The sequence below is a fragment of the Lepisma saccharinum genome, chromosome 14 (assembly GCF_977018435.1).
Source record: "Lepisma saccharinum chromosome 14, izLepSacc3.1, whole genome shotgun sequence".
NCBI classification, from domain to species: Eukaryota; Metazoa; Arthropoda; class Insecta; order Zygentoma; family Lepismatidae; genus Lepisma; species Lepisma saccharinum.
This window is the reverse complement of record NC_139242.1, coordinates 9,431,780-9,450,566: the sequence shown is the minus strand read 5'-3', so window position 1 is coordinate 9,450,566 and position 18,787 is coordinate 9,431,780.

Genomic DNA, 18,787 nt, shown 5'->3' with positions numbered 1-18,787 from the left:
TTTCAATATTCCATGTCCGGTTGATGCAATGCAAATTTTCAGGTGTTTACTTAAATTAGCAATGCTAATTATTTTTCCACATTGAGTACAAGGCTTAGTAAGTAACGAACGATTTATTGTTGAACCTGTTTAAATACATCTTGCCCTATGTTTGCTAATATTAGTTTTGGAGATGAATTTCCCACAAATAACACATTCGATGAACTTGGTAGATGACATTTTTTTTTAAATATGCTTTAAGTAAATAACAATAAGACGCGCAATCAACTCAAAATTCAATAAGATTCTATTTACTAAAAAACACTTTTAAATTTACGATAATTGTTAGAATGTAACTTAAAAAAAGAATAGTTATAATTATAATATTTTTTTCAGCTCTGGTATTTATATATAAATTTTCTCGATAAAAGATACAAAATTCAATACAAATACAAATTCATACAAATTCAATCTGTGTGAAAAACAACTTGAACCACCTTCAAAATAAAATAATTGTAGCTATTACGATAAAATTTTCAGCTGTGTCATTTATACAGAATTTCCAGAGACAACAAGTAACATCTGATCACATCAAAACTCAGTCTGATCGAAATTACTATGGAAAAAAAATCCACTTGATACACTTTTTTAAACTTAAAAATAATAAAATAGTATGTAGCTTTAAAATAAATTAAATACTTAACTTTTAACACTGCAACAACACATCCGTACTCTTCGAACACTCTCACGATACTGACTGATCTGTAATGCGAAAATCCTTTAAGTAACCTAAGCGCGGATGAAAACATCCGAATCAGTAAGTCAATCAGAAGACATCCCATTACGTCATAACCAACAACACGCTAGATACGGGTCTGCGTAATAACTTGTTGGATAAACATTGCGTAATAACTTGTTGCATAGCGTGGGTGTGCGTGGGTGTAGGTGTACGTGTGCGTAGGTGTGCATTGGTGTGCTTGGGTGTAGGTGTGGTCATGCATAGGTGTGCATGGGTGTGCGTGGGTGTTACATACTTTAACTCGAAAAAAATTATGACACTCGTACCAAGTACGAGGTAAAAAATCACAGATTTGCAATAGTATAAAATCAACAAAAACATCATCAAAATAGGTTTTTTCCATTGTAGTTAAATTAATAAAAACAATAGGCCTCGTACCAAGTATTACTTTGAATCCGCAAAATATATGTACTTGTATACTTTAAAAAAAAAACTGGAAAAACTCACAAGTGTCTGTCAAGTAGACCAGAAGTGGACCGGAAGTAGACCTGAAGTAGACCGGAAGTGGACTGGAAGTAAATAGGTGTAGGTGGGTATGGGTGTGGGTGAGTGTAGGTGGGTGTAGGTATGGGTGGATGTAGGTGTGCGTGGGTGTAGGCGTTACGTACTTTAACTCGAAAGAAATTATGACACTCGTACGAAGTATGAGATGAAAAATCACAGATTTGCAATAGTATAAAATCGACAAAAACATAATCAAAATAGGTTTTCCACTGTGCTAAAATTAATAAAAATAATAGGCCTCGTACCAAGTATTACTTTGAACGTATCTGATTACACTACTGTGAAATGTGGCTGGTAGCCCTCTAAGTAGTTCAAAGGGCGTGTAAAGAGGTCACAGTGTGCACGTTCTTACTAGCTGATGTGCGGAACAATTCGATTTCCCAACACTTTCGCTTTTGGCACTTACAACGTTTACCACTTCTAGTCCTCAATTATAGCTCTTGTCTACTCTTACGGCGGGCGACAAGGGAAGTGGTGAGCTGAGAATACGCCGCAAACCAAACAGACAAGATCACTGACGCCGAGAGTTACGACGTCGCGTGAGTAGTTGCTGTATTTCTAATCGCGCTGGATTGGTCGCTTCTCCGCATCGCACTTCCTTTGCCAGCTTATAGGCCACCCGCCGTAAGACTGGACAAGAGCTATAGTTCCATCGAAACTCGACGATCTTTTTGATAATATGGTTAATATTATTTTACAAGTATTTCTGAGCAGCATTCTGCTTCTCTCACAGAAATTCCCTGTTCTTCTACCAATTGGCTCAGTCTTACCGCATAAAGAGCAAAATTTCTCCTATCATCTTTCCATCTCTTAAATCAACGAAATAAACGATCTAGCCTACATTTTTAAGATCTTTGGTGGAGCTGTTTTATATATATTCCTTTCCGCACTGTCACGCAATTGCTGTCAAGAAGACGGGCGACGATCAATGCCTGTCGTTCAGTATAAAATGCTGTTGTGAATGAAAATCGAGCTATGTTTGTACAGTGTCTCTCAAAAGTTTTAGGACAACGACATTTTAAACTAGGCAACCCAATTTACACAAGGCGTTGGTGGGTTGCGTGTAGAGTTAGGCTCAATTTCAGGGTTGCCACATGCACAATACATATTTATAAAATACGCGAAAAAATAAAAACAAGTATTATTGTATAAAATTATTAAAATTATCACTATTATATCGCAATTGACAAAATTTAATCTCAAAGAAAAAAAATAGGTTTTCTGGTATTTCATCGCTGATGAGTCTACAGAAAGGAAAAGAGGTGAGAGAAAACGAGAGGTGACAAAGGAGAGCAGAAAGAGAAAACGAAAAGAGAAGAGGAAAAGTAGAGGAGAGAAGAAAGAGAGGAGAGAAGAGGAGATTGGAAGAAGATTCTAGGAGAGATGAGGAAAATGGAGCAAAGAAGAGAAAAGAGGTGGAAAACAAGATGAGAGAAGAGGAGACGAGAAGAGGGGAGTGGAGAGTAGAGTAATGGAGAGAAAAAGAGAAGAATGAAAAGAAGAGGAGAAGAGTGAAGTGGAGTCGGAAATCTAAGACAGGAAAGGAGATACGAGGAGTGGGGATGAGTGGGATGGAGATAAGATGCAAGAACAGTAGGGAAGACGATATGAGATAAAAGCAGAGCAGAAGGAGGGGAGAGAAGAAGGAGAAGAGAAGAACAGAAGGGACTGAAGAGAAGAGGTAGTTTCAGAAAATATCGTCTCAGCGTCAAGAATTGATGCATTGGTTAAATTATCGACATGAAACATTCAATAACATTTTGAAATGTATTGGAGAATGTATTAGATCGGTTCGAAATGCCTTTTGGGTTCTTTCAGAGCAAGATAAAATCTTCCATGTAAGATCTTTGATTTTACCTGCGATTATACCACTAAAAACATGAATGTAATTTATAAGAATTCTCCAATTTTTGTCCACTTCTCCGTTGAAATGGAGATTTTGTAATTTAATATTTCCCCTTCCCCAATCGTTAATTCCAAACTGAATCATTCCGTTTCACACGGACAATGAACACAATGGGATAGGTCTAAAACTTACGAAAATTTTCTGCCACTGGAAGGGTTTGAACCTACGACCATTAGATTGACAGTCCTGAACGGTAAACACTACCCCACAAGCCTTCGCTCCTGAAAGTAAGTAGAAGGAGCTGACCAATGTGAAATGTAGATGCAACTCTCCTCCTACATGTAATGTGCAAACAATACTTGTTTGTAACAAAGAAAACGAAGGTAGTACGACTCGGCGAAAACATTTAATGGAGAATTGCACATGATGAGAACTTTTCATTCGATATTTGCGGAGGTATCCTTCCATTGAACTCGAGTGGGAAAAGGGGTAAAATTAGTATGTAATGAATTGCCACAAATATAAATAGTTATTTCATTAATATTTGTCAATGTCTTTGAAGCTGACACAATTATCGTTAGAGTATCATAATTCACGATCTTATACATGAAAATATCCCTTTGAACGTGTGTCAATTCATTTAATTGTTTATTTTTTTATAAATTCCATATGCAGAACAATATAGCCACTATACACTGCTATTACAAATAATGTTACCATGCTTTTGTTTATAATAAAAGGAGAATTAAAAAAAAGAAAACCTTCTAAGGAGGATCGAACCTGGGATCTCTAGCAGTCCAACCGAGAACTCTAACCACTACACCACGCCCTTACCTTCAATTGAAACAACAATTTTTAAATATTCTGTCCCTCCAATATTGTAAATCTCGTTGGGTATACATGTAGTTGAACTTTTACTTTAATTTTGGATTGCTTTCTTGTAGTATAGCAGATATCTTCGAGAAATTATTTTCGAAGTGATGAAGATAAACGAGAATTTTGTTACGTAGTTGTGAAAATGCGAGTTATTTCTTCAAATTTGTTATTGTGATTAGACATTATTAATGGAAACTATCTAGAGGCTTGAACATTGCAGGACGATATTCTTTTCCTGTGATCCTACAACAGACGAAATGCTTGTTTACTGACGCAAGTCTCGTGTTCAGAACAGTCTTATGAAATGTATTTGATCTTTGCGTAAGGTAACACGAAATAATTACACCGTTTGCGAACTACCAAATCTGCGCAACGTTAGACGTAAACAGGCGGAAAATTTTATTCATAAAATCACTTCACATTTGACAGTATTCATCAAGAGAGACTCGTGGGACACTGTGTTAAGGTGCTGGAGGAAATCCTTCTTATTTTTCTTCCTGGAAGAACAACAATTTTTAAAGTAGAACAATAGTCGTTCCGCCCTTTCTTGTTTCTTTTAAATTCTTCCACATTCCTTTAATTGGGTTAAAAATAAATAAAAATATTGCTTGCATTTCTGTCATTGGCGTAGACCAGGCCCGTACGCAGGATTTCTTTGAGGAAGGGGCCAGACCCAAATTTATATATATAAGAGAGAGAGAGAGAGAGAGAGAAACAGATATTACAAAATAGTTCAAATAGTGCAAGCGCCATTGAAAAGTCATGATAATTCTATGTTTAGAAAATAATATATTTATAAATTAAATGTTGCGTACTAGGAATTATTATTACAATAAAGAACATGACTAATTGTGAGTTAAGAAAAAACAATAATAAAGAGACATCTCGCATCACGATTGCAGTTGGAAAAAGTCGGGACAGGGATTCAAAGTAACACACTGTCCTGACTAAATCGGTAAATCGGACGTTTCCTAGCTTTGCATTAAAAAACTAAAACCATCCAATATTGCACCCTGAAGACTTTTGCGCAAGAAACAGATTCATTTATGTAAGAACAAAATTGAAATTTTTACACATTTCTAAAATCGACGATGTTATTTTCGTAGTTACTGATAGGTTCACATTTAATTATTTCAGGGTTCGAGGGGGCATGGACCCTATGCACCCCCCCCCCTCCTGGGTACTGGCCTGACGTAGACAGTGGGAGAGAAATTTTGGAGAATCTTTCTATTAAATTTATTGTTTACATCCACCTTATATATAAACAGACGTAAATAAGAATTGGGAGCACATACGTAATGCAATAGAATCAGCAGCTAAAGAAAGTATAGGATACCATAAACCAAGAAAAAGTAAGCCATGGTTTGATAATGAATGTCATAATCTAATAGAAATAAGAAATCAGGCTAGACTTAGGTGGTTAAATAACTCTGATGATACAAATCTAAACAATTATAATAGAATAAAACGAGAAGTTAACCGCACGTTTAGAAGTAAAAAAAGAGATTACTTCAAAAGCAAAATTCACGAAATTGAAATAAACAGCAAAAATAAAAATATCAGAGATTTATATAAAGGTGTAAATGAATTTAGAAAGGGGTGGCAACCTAAAGTAAACTTGATAAAAGATAAAGATGGTGATTTTCTAGCTGACCCAAGTGATATTCTAAATAGATGGAAGAACTACTTTAATGACCTTTTAAATGTCCATGTAGGAGATAAATCAGAAGTGAATGAAGTACACACAGCAGAACCTTTAGTTCCAGAACCTAACTTGACTGAAGTTAAAGATGCTATTAAAAGGCTAAAGAATAACAAAGCACCTGGCATTGATTTAATACCAGCTGAGTTAATTAAATATGGTGGAAATTCATTAATATGTCAAATTCATAAATTAATTTGTTTAATATGGAATAAAGAAGAAATCCCTCAACAGTGGAAAGAATCCATAATTGTTCCTGTGTTTAAAAAAGGTGATAAAATGAACTGCAATAATTACCGTGGAATTTCTCTACTCTCAACAACATATAAAATATTGTCTAACATTCTTTTAACAAGACTAACCCCATATGCTAATGAAATTATAGGTGATTATCAATGTGGATTTAAACGCAACAGATCAACTACAGATCAAATTTTTCACATCAGACAGACACTTGAAAAAAAGTGGGAATATAATCAAAATGTCCATCAGCTATTCATTGATTTCAAAAAAGCATATGATTCGGTCAAAAGAGATAAATTATATAATATATTAGTAGAGTTTGGAATACCTAAGAAGCTTGTTAGTATGATAAAAGTATGCACCAGTGAAACAGAAAGTAAAATTCGTGTGGGTATTAATATGTCTGACAAATTTACAATTCATGATGGGTTAAAACAAGGAGATGCATTATCTCCATTGCTCTTTAATTTTGCCTTAGAATATGCTGTTAGGAAGGTAAACGAAACTAAAGAAGGACTAAAATTAAATGGTGTGACTCAGTTGTTAGCATATGCAGATGATGTAGACTTACTGGGGGATGATATGAATACAATTAAGAATAATGCTAAAATATTTTTTAAAACTGCTAAAGAGATAGGTTTGGAAGTTAACAAAGAGAAAACTAAATATATGCTTACAGGCCGAAACCAAGTGTTAGGTAATAATCAAAATCTAATTATTGATAACAACTCGTTTGAAACAGTTTCCAAATTCAAATACTTAGGAGTAATATTAACAAATGAAAATTATATTAAAGAGGAAATAAAAAGTAGGCTTAATTCAGGAAATGCATGTTACTTCTCTCTTCATAAACTTTTGTCTTCTCGTTTAATATCTAAGAAACTAAAAATTAAAATATACAAGACAGTAATTTTGCCTATAGTATTATATGGGTGTGAAACTTGGTCCCTTACATTGAAAGAGGAACATAAATTTAGAGTATTTGAAAATAAGATCCTTAGGAAAATCTTTGGACCTAAAAGGGATGAGGAGACAGGTGAGTGGAGAAGGTTACATAATTTAGAACTACATAATTTGTATTCATGTCCAGACATTATTAGAATAATTAAATCAAGAAGACTTAGGTGGGCAGGCCATGTGGCACGAATGGGAGAGGAAAGAGGAGTTTACAGGATTCTTGTTGGGAAACCTGATGGTAAGAGACCAGTAGGAAGGCCAAGACGAAGATGGAGGGACAACGTCGAGATGGACCTAAGGGAAATCGGTAGGGATGGAAAAGAGTATATAGATCTTGCTCAAGATAGGGAAAGATGGAAGGCCTGTGTTGCTGCAGCCATGAACCTTCGGGTTTAAGAAGGCTAGAGAGTTAGTTAGTTAGTCATCCACCTTATGCTCAGATAGGTTTAGTGACAATCGTGAACTTTTCGTTTAATAGATAATATTTGGTTTTAAACGACGGGAGAACATTGGTCGAATTTCCTGTCATGCTCTTTTGAGAGAATATATACTTCTACAATAGCAATCCCGTTCGGAAACGGTGAAAAAAAATGACTGGGTTTTCAAAGGCAGACAAGCTTGGTATCGTAGCTTGCTCCCGTTCAAAGTGACTCACGCTATTCAAGGCCGCTTCTTATCGCAAACCACTGTCGATGCAGTGTCTGCACCCAGCAAGTTACAAGTGAGCAGAGTCGAATTTTAAAGAGAATCTGAAGAATGATAGATTTCAAGTTCGGCACTAGCTCAACATGAAATAGTTTAAGTGATAATGTCTGACAAACAAGAAACCTTATTGAATAAGTATGGGGATAGTAATATGAGACAATCTGTATTCCATTTGTTTATATTGGCAACTTAGTCAACCGGAGGTTATTATAAGGAACTATTTCGTAGATGTTCATGTAACCGTTATAAAAATACAAATAAAATATATTCACAAGCTTAGATATACTAACAACGAAGAAATAAATTCAGAGTTAAATTTCAAATGCATGTGTATAGAGTAATTCTAGAAGTACAGATCTATATCAGAGTGTTAAACATCTTTTTGCAGGATAACGTTTACAATATTGACGGGACAGAATAATTAAGAACTGTTGCTCCAAGGGAAACAAAGGGTGTAGTGTATTGGTTAGAGTTCTCGGTTGGACTGCTAGAGATCCCAGGTTCGATCCTCCTTAGAAGGTTTTCTTTTTTTTAATTCTCCTTTTATTATAAACAAAAGCATGGTAACATTATTTGTAATAGCAGTGTATAGTGGCTACATTGTTCTGCATATGGAATTTATAAAAAAATAAACAATTAAATGAATTGACACACGTTCAAAGGGATATTTTCATGTATAAGATCGTGAATTATGATACTCTAACGATAATTGTGTACTGCTTCAAAGACATTGACAAATATTAATGTAATAACTATTTATATTTGTGGCAATTCATTACATACTAATTTTACCCCTTTTCCCACTCGAGTTCAATGGAAGGATACCTCCGCAAATATCGAATGAAAAGTTCTCATCATGTGCAATTCTCCATTAAATGTTTTCGCCGAGTCGTACTACCTTCGTTTTCTTTGTTACAAACAAGTATTGTTTGCACATTACATGTAGGAGGAGAGTTGCATCTACATTTCACATTGGTCAGCTCCTTCTACTTGCTTTCAGGAGCGAAGGCTTGTGGGGTAGTGTTTACCGTTCAGGACTGTCAATCTAATGGTCGTAGGTTCAAACCCTTCCAGTGGCAGAAAATTTTCGTAAGTTTTAGACCTATCCCATTGTGTTCATTGTCCGTGTGAAACGGAATGATTCAGTTTGGAATTAACGATTGGGGAAGGGGAAATATTAAATTACAAAATCTCCATTTCAACGGAGAAGTGGACAAAAATTGGAGAATTCTTATAAATTACATTCATGTTTTTAGTGGTATAATCGCAGGTAAAATCAAAGATCTTACATGGAAGATTTTATCTTGCTCTGAAAGAACCCAAAAGGCATTTCGAACCGATCTAATACATTCTCCAATACATTTCAAAATGTTATTGAATGTTTCATGTCGATAATTTAACCAATGCATCAATTCTTGACGCTGAGACGATATTTTCTGAAACTACCTCTTCTCTTCAGTCCCTTCTGTTCTTCTCTTCTCCTTCTTCTCTCCCCTCCTTCTGCTCTGCTTTTATCTCATATCGTCTTCCCTACTGTTCTTGCATCTTATCTCCATCCCACTCATCCCCACTCCTCGTATCTCCTTTCCTGTCTTAGATTTCCGACTCCACTTCACTCTTCTCCTCTTCTTTTCATTCTTCTCTTTTTCTCTCCATTACTCTACTCTCCACTCCCCTCTTCTCGTCTCCTCTTCTCTCATCTCGTTTTCCACCTCTTTTCTCTTCTTTGCTCCATTTTCCTCATCTCTCCTAGAATCTTCTTCCAATCTCCTCTTCTCTCCTCTCTTTCTTCTCTCCTCTACTTTTCCTCTTCTCTTTTCGCTTTCTCTTTCTGCTCTCCTTTGTCACCTCTCGTTTTCTCTCACCTCTTTTCCTTTCTGTAGACTCATCAGCGATGAAATACCAGAAAACCTATTTTTTTTCTTTGAGATTAAATTTTGTCAATTGCGATATAATAGTGATAATTTTAATAATTTTATACAATAATACTTGTTTTTATTTTTTCGCGTATTTTATAAATATCTATTGTGCATGTGGCAACCCTGAAATTGAGCCTAACTCTACACGCAACCCACCAACGCCTTGTGTAAATTGGGTTGCCTAGTTTAAAATGTCGTTGTCCTAAAACTTTTGAGAGACACTGTACAACGTCTCTTGTGTAGTACGTGTTATAACAACCTCATTCAAATTTCAATTGTTAGATGTCGTGTATTCTACGTTGCTGAATTTTACTTGTTTCCGATTAAGTTGCTCTTTTGTTTATACTCTTCAGAATAGCATTTATTAATATATATCCACATTGTGAAAATTTCTTACTATGATTTCGCAGTAAGTGATGATTTTGATCCTAATAGAAGTGTTTACGTTATTTTTATGAATTATTTTTCTGTTACCCATTTAAACTACTTTTTCGGTAACTTTTATGCAATCTTATACCGGGTGAGTTTTTTAGCTTGATCAAATAAAAATCTGAATTAAATTTGTTCGTCACGACGGGGCTCATCTAATGATGCCAAACTCCACCCCCACCCCACCTCCTGGAGGTGAAGCGGGGGGCAACTTTAAAATTTCAAATGGGAACACCTATTTTGTATTGCAGATTCGGATTCTCCAGACAAAAATACGTAGGTTTTGTTTTAAACTTGTTTGTGGATTTGTGATAGATGGCGCTGTAATCCCAAGAATGAAATAAAAATGCATTTGCATGTTGAATTTTTATAAGGAACTGCATTTAGCATAACCCAGGAACAACGACGTGGACGTAGCAGTATTTTGTTCTCATTGGGGATTTTATAAGGTGAGTCCCCTCGCCTCTCACCATCGGTGTGCTTGTTTTAGGTGAGTCCCCTCGCCTCTCACCATCGGGGTGCTTGTTTTTAATAAATATTTTACAATAAGTGCTCGAAAATGTCACCACCCACTTCGATACACTGATTTATCCGCACTTGTAATGACCGGACACAATTGAGAAGCGTGCCCGGTGTAATCTTTCGACATGCATTGGTGATTCGTTCAATCATGTTTTCACGCGTTGTTGGCAGTTCATTATAAACTTCACTGTACACGCAGCCCGACAAACAAAAGTCAGGCGAAGTAAGATCTGGCGATCTTGCAGGCCAAGACACTGGACCACCTCTTTCGATCCACCGACGGTTGTACACGCGATCTAATACTTCCCGTGCTGCAATGGAATAATATGCTGGACAACCGTCATAATGAAACCACATTGTTTGTCGCACGTCTAAGCGAAGGTCTGCAAGCAATACTGGAAGTTCGTTCTGCAAGAAGTTTCGATATTTCTCACCATTTAAGTTCCCGTCGATAAAATATGGACCAATAATTTTATCGCCAATTATTCCACACCAAACATTTACATTCCAAGGTCGCTGATGTTCAGCTTGGCGTAACCAATGCGGGTTTTCGACACTAAAATAATGCATGTTGTGTCGATTAATCGTACCGTGGTTTGTAAAAGTCGACTCGTCAGAGAACAAAACTCGAGTAAAGAAATTGGGGTCTCCTTATATTTGCTGAAGCGCCCATTGACAGAATGTTACTCGGTTCTGAAAATCATCGTCATGAAGTTATTGATGCAACGAAACATGAAACGAATGATATTTTCTACGAGTCAGTATTTGGCACACAGTAGTCTGCGAAATTCCCGATTCACGACTTATTTGTCGAGTACTAACGTGGGGGTTATGAGCCACTGCAGCTAATAACGCAATTTCATTATTTTCTCCAGCAATTGTTCTTCGGCGATTCCTTTTTTTTTTTTTTTTTTTTTTTTTGTACAGTTCCCTCGGTGGAGAACTGTTGAACAACTCTGCGAAAAGAAGCGTGCGAATGCACCCGGTATGGAAAACGTTGAGCATAAAGAATCACAGCAACATTGATATTCCTGCCACTTTCTCCATAAATGTACACCATTTCAATTTTCTCTTGCACCGTTATAGCCTGCATTATCAGTTAAGGAAGTCATGGAGTTAATTAAGAAAAACACTACTTCCGTCTTCTTCTTCAGGCTTCGTGGCAGATTATGTCGTGTCTGTTTGACTAGGAAACAAGGTGAAATGGTCTTTAGGAGAAACATACGGTCTTGAAACATACTCGACAATCTGTTCAAAACATTGTTAACCACGTATAAAACTGTAAAACGTTGAAGTTTTCGAAGCTCAAAACCTTTGACCATGTGAAAATAAACAATCTCACTTCTGCGGAATGGATCGTCGAGTTAGTCTGCTGTGCTGCTGATGCTGTGCTGCTGATGCGCTGCTGATGTGCTGCCGATGGCTGGTATTGGCCCCGCTCACTTGCTTCCTCCCTCCCCCTCCTTTTCCCCGCTACTCCTGCATTATTACGTCATGCCTCCGCCTTGGAACTCCTCTATCATCAAGAACGCTCGTGTCATTTACTTCGTTACATTAAAGCCTATTTGTTTTTATCTTCATCCTTTTTTTAACATCTTTACCCATATTTCCTCTACATTCCCTTTCTTCAAAGTTTTACAGTTTTATAATTCGTTAACCTCGTTTTTAAGAGATTGCCGAGCATGTTTCAGGTCCGCATGTTTTATCTTACAAACCATTACACCTTGTTTCCTGGTCAAAAGGACACCCGTGTACTTTCGAGGCTATGCGCTTAATGTCCTGGTATATAAACCAGGACGTTAGTTTTCTGAATTTAAACGGTTCCCCCACCTTTTTATCCTCCTTCTTTTCGTCTTTATTTTCATACATAAAAAACAAATACAAGTACAAACAAAATACATGGAGATTCTATACATAGCTACATTTAATAATTTTTAGTTTGTATTATTTTCATAGACCTTTCTGGTGACCGGAACAAGCCTTAAGATTTCTTGTAAATTTACTGTGCATTTGTATGATTGGTAATTAATTAAACTTGTTAATAGTAGTTTTGAATTAATTTGTGTTAGTTTATTGGTTAGATAGTAGGAAATGCTATGTACAGGAGGAAAAACCATTCTGGTATCCAGAACTGTTTTAAGCTTGAGGGGAGAGTATGATGGGCTGAAAGTTTAGATTGGGGTGAATGATGGCTTGGATTAGTCTGCACGGACGCAAGTTCCCTGTCTGGTTTCCAGATCAGGCTTCATTGTAGTGTGTGGCGAGAATTTGCTATTTGGAAAGAAGTTAAGTCCACTGGAATACTGGGCTAGTTCATTAATTTAGTGGATATCGATTCCTAATATACACTTACTGTAAGAGGTTTTGTAGTTTCTTATTTATCTCGCCGTTGTTGCAGTTATGTGCTGAGGACACACGCCCGATAAGGTACCGGCGTCAGCACTCCGTGTCAACTTGGTTATTCGACATGAAGCTGACTGTGCATTCCACGCTAGCTACAGTGGCCGTGCGAGGTTCAATGTCCGTGTAGACAGGCTGCTATGAGATCTCAGAATGAAATAACAGCCGCATAATTTAACGTGAATCAGTAATACAGGGTACTAAGTTTTGATACCATGCTAATTATACGGAAACTGTAATGGTTAGATATGTAATAGATAAATAAATATGACATAAAATACGCAAATAATTATATGTAGACTTGATAATAATAATAATAATAATAATAATAAAAAAGGGAAAAAAGATAAACAACCTTCTATATTAGATTATAATAATTAATAATAAGTATATAAATGTATGTTAACTTACATTGTTAAAAATTTAATTTAAATTTCATTTGTTTGTGTTTTCGAAATTTCCTTTATCTTCAGTCTCTAGGATGCCTACTGGATTCCAGCAGATTCCAAGTTTAGCAATTTTCAAGTTAAAATTTCTAAGAGTTTATGGTCCCTCATCTTGGATTTATTATTAAAGAAACTTTAGTCACGATTTATTTGAGGTTCAGATATTACTATTTTTTTTATTATTATTTTTTTGTTATTATGCTATTATATTATTTTATCCCTAGAGGTGGTTTTTAGGTAATTCTTCATCTTCGACGACTTCTCTCCGGGCAACCTTCATGACTCTCCCCAGGCTGATTGGGCGGATGTAACCCTCTCGTGGCGGTGGCTCCTCGTCTCCCAGTGGACACTCTGATGTTCCTCCTTCGGGATGAATCTTCCTGTGCCGACTCCTCTTCTTTCTCTGGTATCTGCTCCCGACGCGATTGTGATGGTCTCCGGGGAGGGGGTGTGGGGACTTGGTTCCGTATCCTTCTGCTTCTGCGGGGCTCCTGTTGAGGAGGAGCGGGGGGCTGGTGGGCACCGGGTTTTCGGTTCCGTCAGGTACCTCCGCAACTCGTTAGACACTAAATCTGCGAGGTCGCATAACTTCTTTACATGTTCGCTCCTTATCAGTTCGAAGATGTTGTTATTCGGCAGGTCTCTTCTGGCCGATATTATCTGTTCATCAGAGGCGGGGCAGGAAAAAACTCTATGTTCTGGCGTGTCTCTTTCCATCTGGCAGTCTCGGCATACGTCGGTTCCCCTTTTACCTATTTTTGTGAGGTAACTCCCGTATGGTCCGTGCCCTGTTAGAAGATGTATCAGCCCTCTGGATGGCGTGACTTCCCTGTTAAAAATGTTCTCCTGCGTGCAGGGGAGGAAGTTATATAGTCTTCTACACTTCTCGCACTCGTCCCATTCTCACTGCCAGTCTCGATGAATCTTCATCTTGATCTCCTGGACTGTGGGGATTAATTCTGCCATTTGTTCGGTTATCTCCCTCTCGTTTCCATGTTTGAAGTGATAAGTCATTGTCCTCAGCTTAATTTGATAATCAATTGGCAAAGTTCCCATTATGACAAACAGCGCTTCCGACGAAGTATTTTAAAAGCGCCAGTAACTCTGAGAATTACTTTCCTGTAAGAAGATCTTAACTTACGAACGTACGTTATTTTGCGCAATGACGATGAGGCCCATGCCGATGCCCCGTTAGTGATGATTGAAAAGTAGATGGACACTAGATAAGTTTTAATAACTGACGGAGGAAGTCTGTAGCTGTTGGATGCAATGGTAGCTATTTTGTTCATGAGAGCTTCCCCTTTGGAGGTTATGTTCTCAATGTGGCTTTTGAAAAGTAAGCCCTCTTCCAGCGTCACTCCCAAGTATTTAATCTCAGTTACCCTTTTTATTGATTTGCCTTTCATTCTTATTAATGGATTCCGATGTTGGCTAAATTTTCCTTTCAAAACTATGTATTTGGTTTTGTATCCGATAATTTTAATTTAGCTTTATCACACCATTGTGTCAAGTTTTGTAACTCGGTGGTAGTATTTTTCTCAATTTCAGATCTTGAATTTCCTGTGGTGATAATTAGCAGATCATCGGCGTAGGCTATGCACTGAACTACTTCCCGTGTTTCTTGCAATGTCTTGATGCAAGGTTCGAAGTTTACGTTAAATAGATGGGGTACCAAAAGGGAATCTTGTGGGCAACCCATTGTCAAAGTTTTAGCGATATCTTGGTCCGGAATATGTAGGGTGACGTTTCTATCCGTGAAATAGTCCTCCAGAATTCTATACAGGGTGCCCGGAAATTTCATTTCTCTGAGAGTACAGAGTAAGTGAGGCCACCACAGATTATCAAACGCTCCAGTTATGTCCGCCAGTGTTGCCACCACGTATTTCTTTTCGTTCGAAGCGACTGTGGTTAATAAAGTATTTACTTCATCCTCCGTGCATCTCCCTTTTGTGAAGCCGTATTGGAGTCCTGTATTTGGTTTCAAAGCAAGGAATTCCAATAATCTTTTTGTTATCATTTTTTCAAAAACCTTTCCCAGAACATTTATGAGACAGATTGGGAGGTACGATTTCGACTGCGTTTCGTCACGATCATCATCCTTTTGTATTATAATGACGTTAGCCTCCTTCCAGGGCGTGGGGAATTTTTGGACTTCCAAGCATCTGTTAAAAAAGAACGTTAGGTTTGGAATGAGCTTCTGCGACGCCATCTGGATTATTTCTGTTGGAATATTATCCGGACCCTGCGATTTATTTCTTTTCAAGGTCATTATCTGTAGAGCTACTTCTTCCTCCGCGAAAGGTAGAATTGGATCATTGTTGTAAGTCTCCTGGAGTTTCAATCTTGTATTTGTGTGGTAGTCGTCCTCATCCTCCATCGCATCGTCCGGCAGGAGTCCATGCAGTAATTGTTCTGACGTCTCTCGCAAATCTATGGTGTGTGTCCCATCTTCCTTCTCAAGTGTTGAGAAAGCTTTTCCTAATTTAATTTTCTCAGACGCGATTTTATAGGGCAGTCCCCATTTATCAATTGTTAATTTGTTTGTAACGAAATTTTTTTAGTGTTTACATTTGTAGGATCTCAGTTCATTTTCATATTTTTTTTGGCCGCCCTGTATAATTCCAAGTTTTTAATTCTCATTTCATTAATGTTTGTTTTTTGATAAATTTTCCGTGTTTTTCTCATGAATGCTCTAAGCTTAGTTAGGTCAAACGGACAGGGCATAATCTGCCACGAAGCGTGAAGAAGAGGACAATGTTCTTGAGAATTGCGCCAAATCTTACTTTTTGCGATTACAGCGCCAGCTATCACAAATCCAAAAAAAAAAACAGTTTTAGACAAAACCTACGTATTTTTGTCTGGAGAATCAGAATCTGCAATAAAAAATGGAGGTTCCCATTTGAGATTTTACAGTTGCCCCTCACCCCACCCGCAGGAGGTGAAGTGGGTGGTGGAATTTGGCATCATTGGATGAGTCCCTTCGTGACGAAAAAAAATTAATTCAGAACTTTTTTTTGATCAGATGCGTACCTTTTGAGATATTTCGTTGTGTCAAGCTACAAAACTCACCCTGTATATATTAGGTAAGTCAGAAAGTAAATACAATCATTTTTTTTATTTTTCACAGCAACAATAGAAAACTTACAATGATATAATTTTCCAACATAGTCCCCCTGCACTTCAATACACTTGGTCCAACGTTCCACAAGCTTTCCGATACCCTGAGAAAACAAGGTTTTCGGTTGAGCAGCAAGCCACGTATGCACCGCTTCCTTCACCTGTTGATCTGTGTCGAATCGCCGGCCTCTTAAAGCATATTTAAGTGAACCGAACAGATGGTAATCCGACGGGTCGAGATCGGGACTGTATGCACGATGCTCTAACACCTCCAAGCCCAGATTCTGAAGCGTTTGAGGGGTGTCTTCTACGGATTTCAGTTCCTGGTACACTTTCAGACCACAAAAAAAGGATTACAGAACGCTGTTCTTCTGTGGTGCAGACGGACAGTGGCGCAGCCATGTTTACTTGCCAACACTGCAGAGCGAACTGAAGTGATGACGCTGTAACCTGCCACAGGCGAAGACAACGATACTATCTATCAGCTTGCAAGCGCAGATAGCTGTACAGCCAACTTACGGAAGAAAAGAAAAACATTGCATTTACTTTTTGACTAACCTAATATTATACATACATTTAAATTTAAATAAAAAAAAGTTACAGAGAAAATCAGAAATGTGAGAAATTAGATAAAATGTAACATGCTATGTGAAAAAGTAGGAAATATTGTACAATTTAGAAAATACATGTTAAATAATGACACACCTTACAATATTTTTGAAACATTTTTTGGAAAACTCAATATTCTAAAGCTGTTTGTACATGATCAAATTATTCACGAAAGAGTCATGGAATTGAACGCATAAAAGGAAATGACGTCAGAGACTACTTCATTATTCTCACTGTATGCAAGGTTTAGTCCAAGAATTTTTATTCAGGAACTGTTCTAAATAACGCCATCCAAGCCGGACTGTCGACCAATCAGAGCACATGCTATTGAAATCGATTATCGAAAAGAAGCATCGAGGTAGAGAATGCTATTTATTTCTATTTTGTGGTGAAATGAAAGCAACGCGGAAAGTGTAACACGTGTTTGTGACTTGCGAAAAAAGGAAAGGAGGAGCGGTGGAACATTCTTGTCCGTATTTAAATAATCGCAATTATTCAACAAAGAATGATGCATATTTCTTCAGCGGTCAACAATGTGATAAAATATATTCGACAACGTACCATAACAAATCATAATATTTTGTATTGTTCTTTAATTTAATATTAGACAGACACACAATGAAAATCCTGTGGAAATGAGATTTTTATAGAATAGTTTTTGTTGTGTTAACATTGCTTTCCTAACGTCTCAGATTACATTTAGACTATTAATACAGAGAAAATACATCAGCGTCACATTTCGAGTTTCCAATATGCAACATATCTTTGTTTGGATTGTATTAGATTGAGTATGTGTTTAAATCCACTTTATGCACAGTAAGGCTAATCGGGACTAGACCTACAGTTTAAGTGGGATCCGAACCACTATGTGCCACCACCGGGTATCGAACCCGGGAACCCTTGATTACAAGGCAACAACGCTATAACCGCACCATAGAGGAGACACATCTTTGTTTGGAAAGAAAACTATTATCTTTGTTATAATAATCGCTATATATATTTCTTTTCGTGCCGTACACACTGCCACGTTTTGGTAAAATATGAACTTGTTCAATTTTTCTTTAATTCAAGATTTCCAATAGAACAACTTTTCAACAACTTTCAATTGTCGTTTTTCGCGTTAAATTCAACTACTTGTTCGCGGTTCATTTGATCGTGTATCTACAAACAGCTTAATCCCGTCCAGAAAGTGAGATTAACCCTTAAGTAGGCGCGCTGGAGTACATTTGACCCTCAGGTAAGAATTTTACCCACACACTTGTTGGTTGACCACGCAGCTAGTTTTTCCAGTATCTTCCTAAAACAGTCTGATTCAAACGTCACTGTCATTTCCTTCAGTGTGTAAATCCCGGCGTAGAGATGTGATCACCCAGTGGCTTGCAGTTAGTCAACCAACAGAGTGAAATGGTTAACATTTTGCTTTGTTGGGATCTACAGAGGTGTCCTGTCATGGCTCTATGAGCGTCCCACAATTGGCAGAGGTTGGCGAACTGCTATGTGGTCCTCCCAGCTAGATCCAAGGGATCCACTGTGCAACGTTCCACCAGCGTACTACAGGCTGCACGCTACACACTACACCAGTAGGCGATGCAAAAGTGTACCCATGTACGCTAACTTGTAACCATCCGTAGATATGAATTCAAAATATCTCAGGGCTTGCGGGATTTAGTAAGGAAAGGTATGGAGTCAATCAGTAAAACTTTATTTATCTTTCCTCACACCTGTAAATTTCCT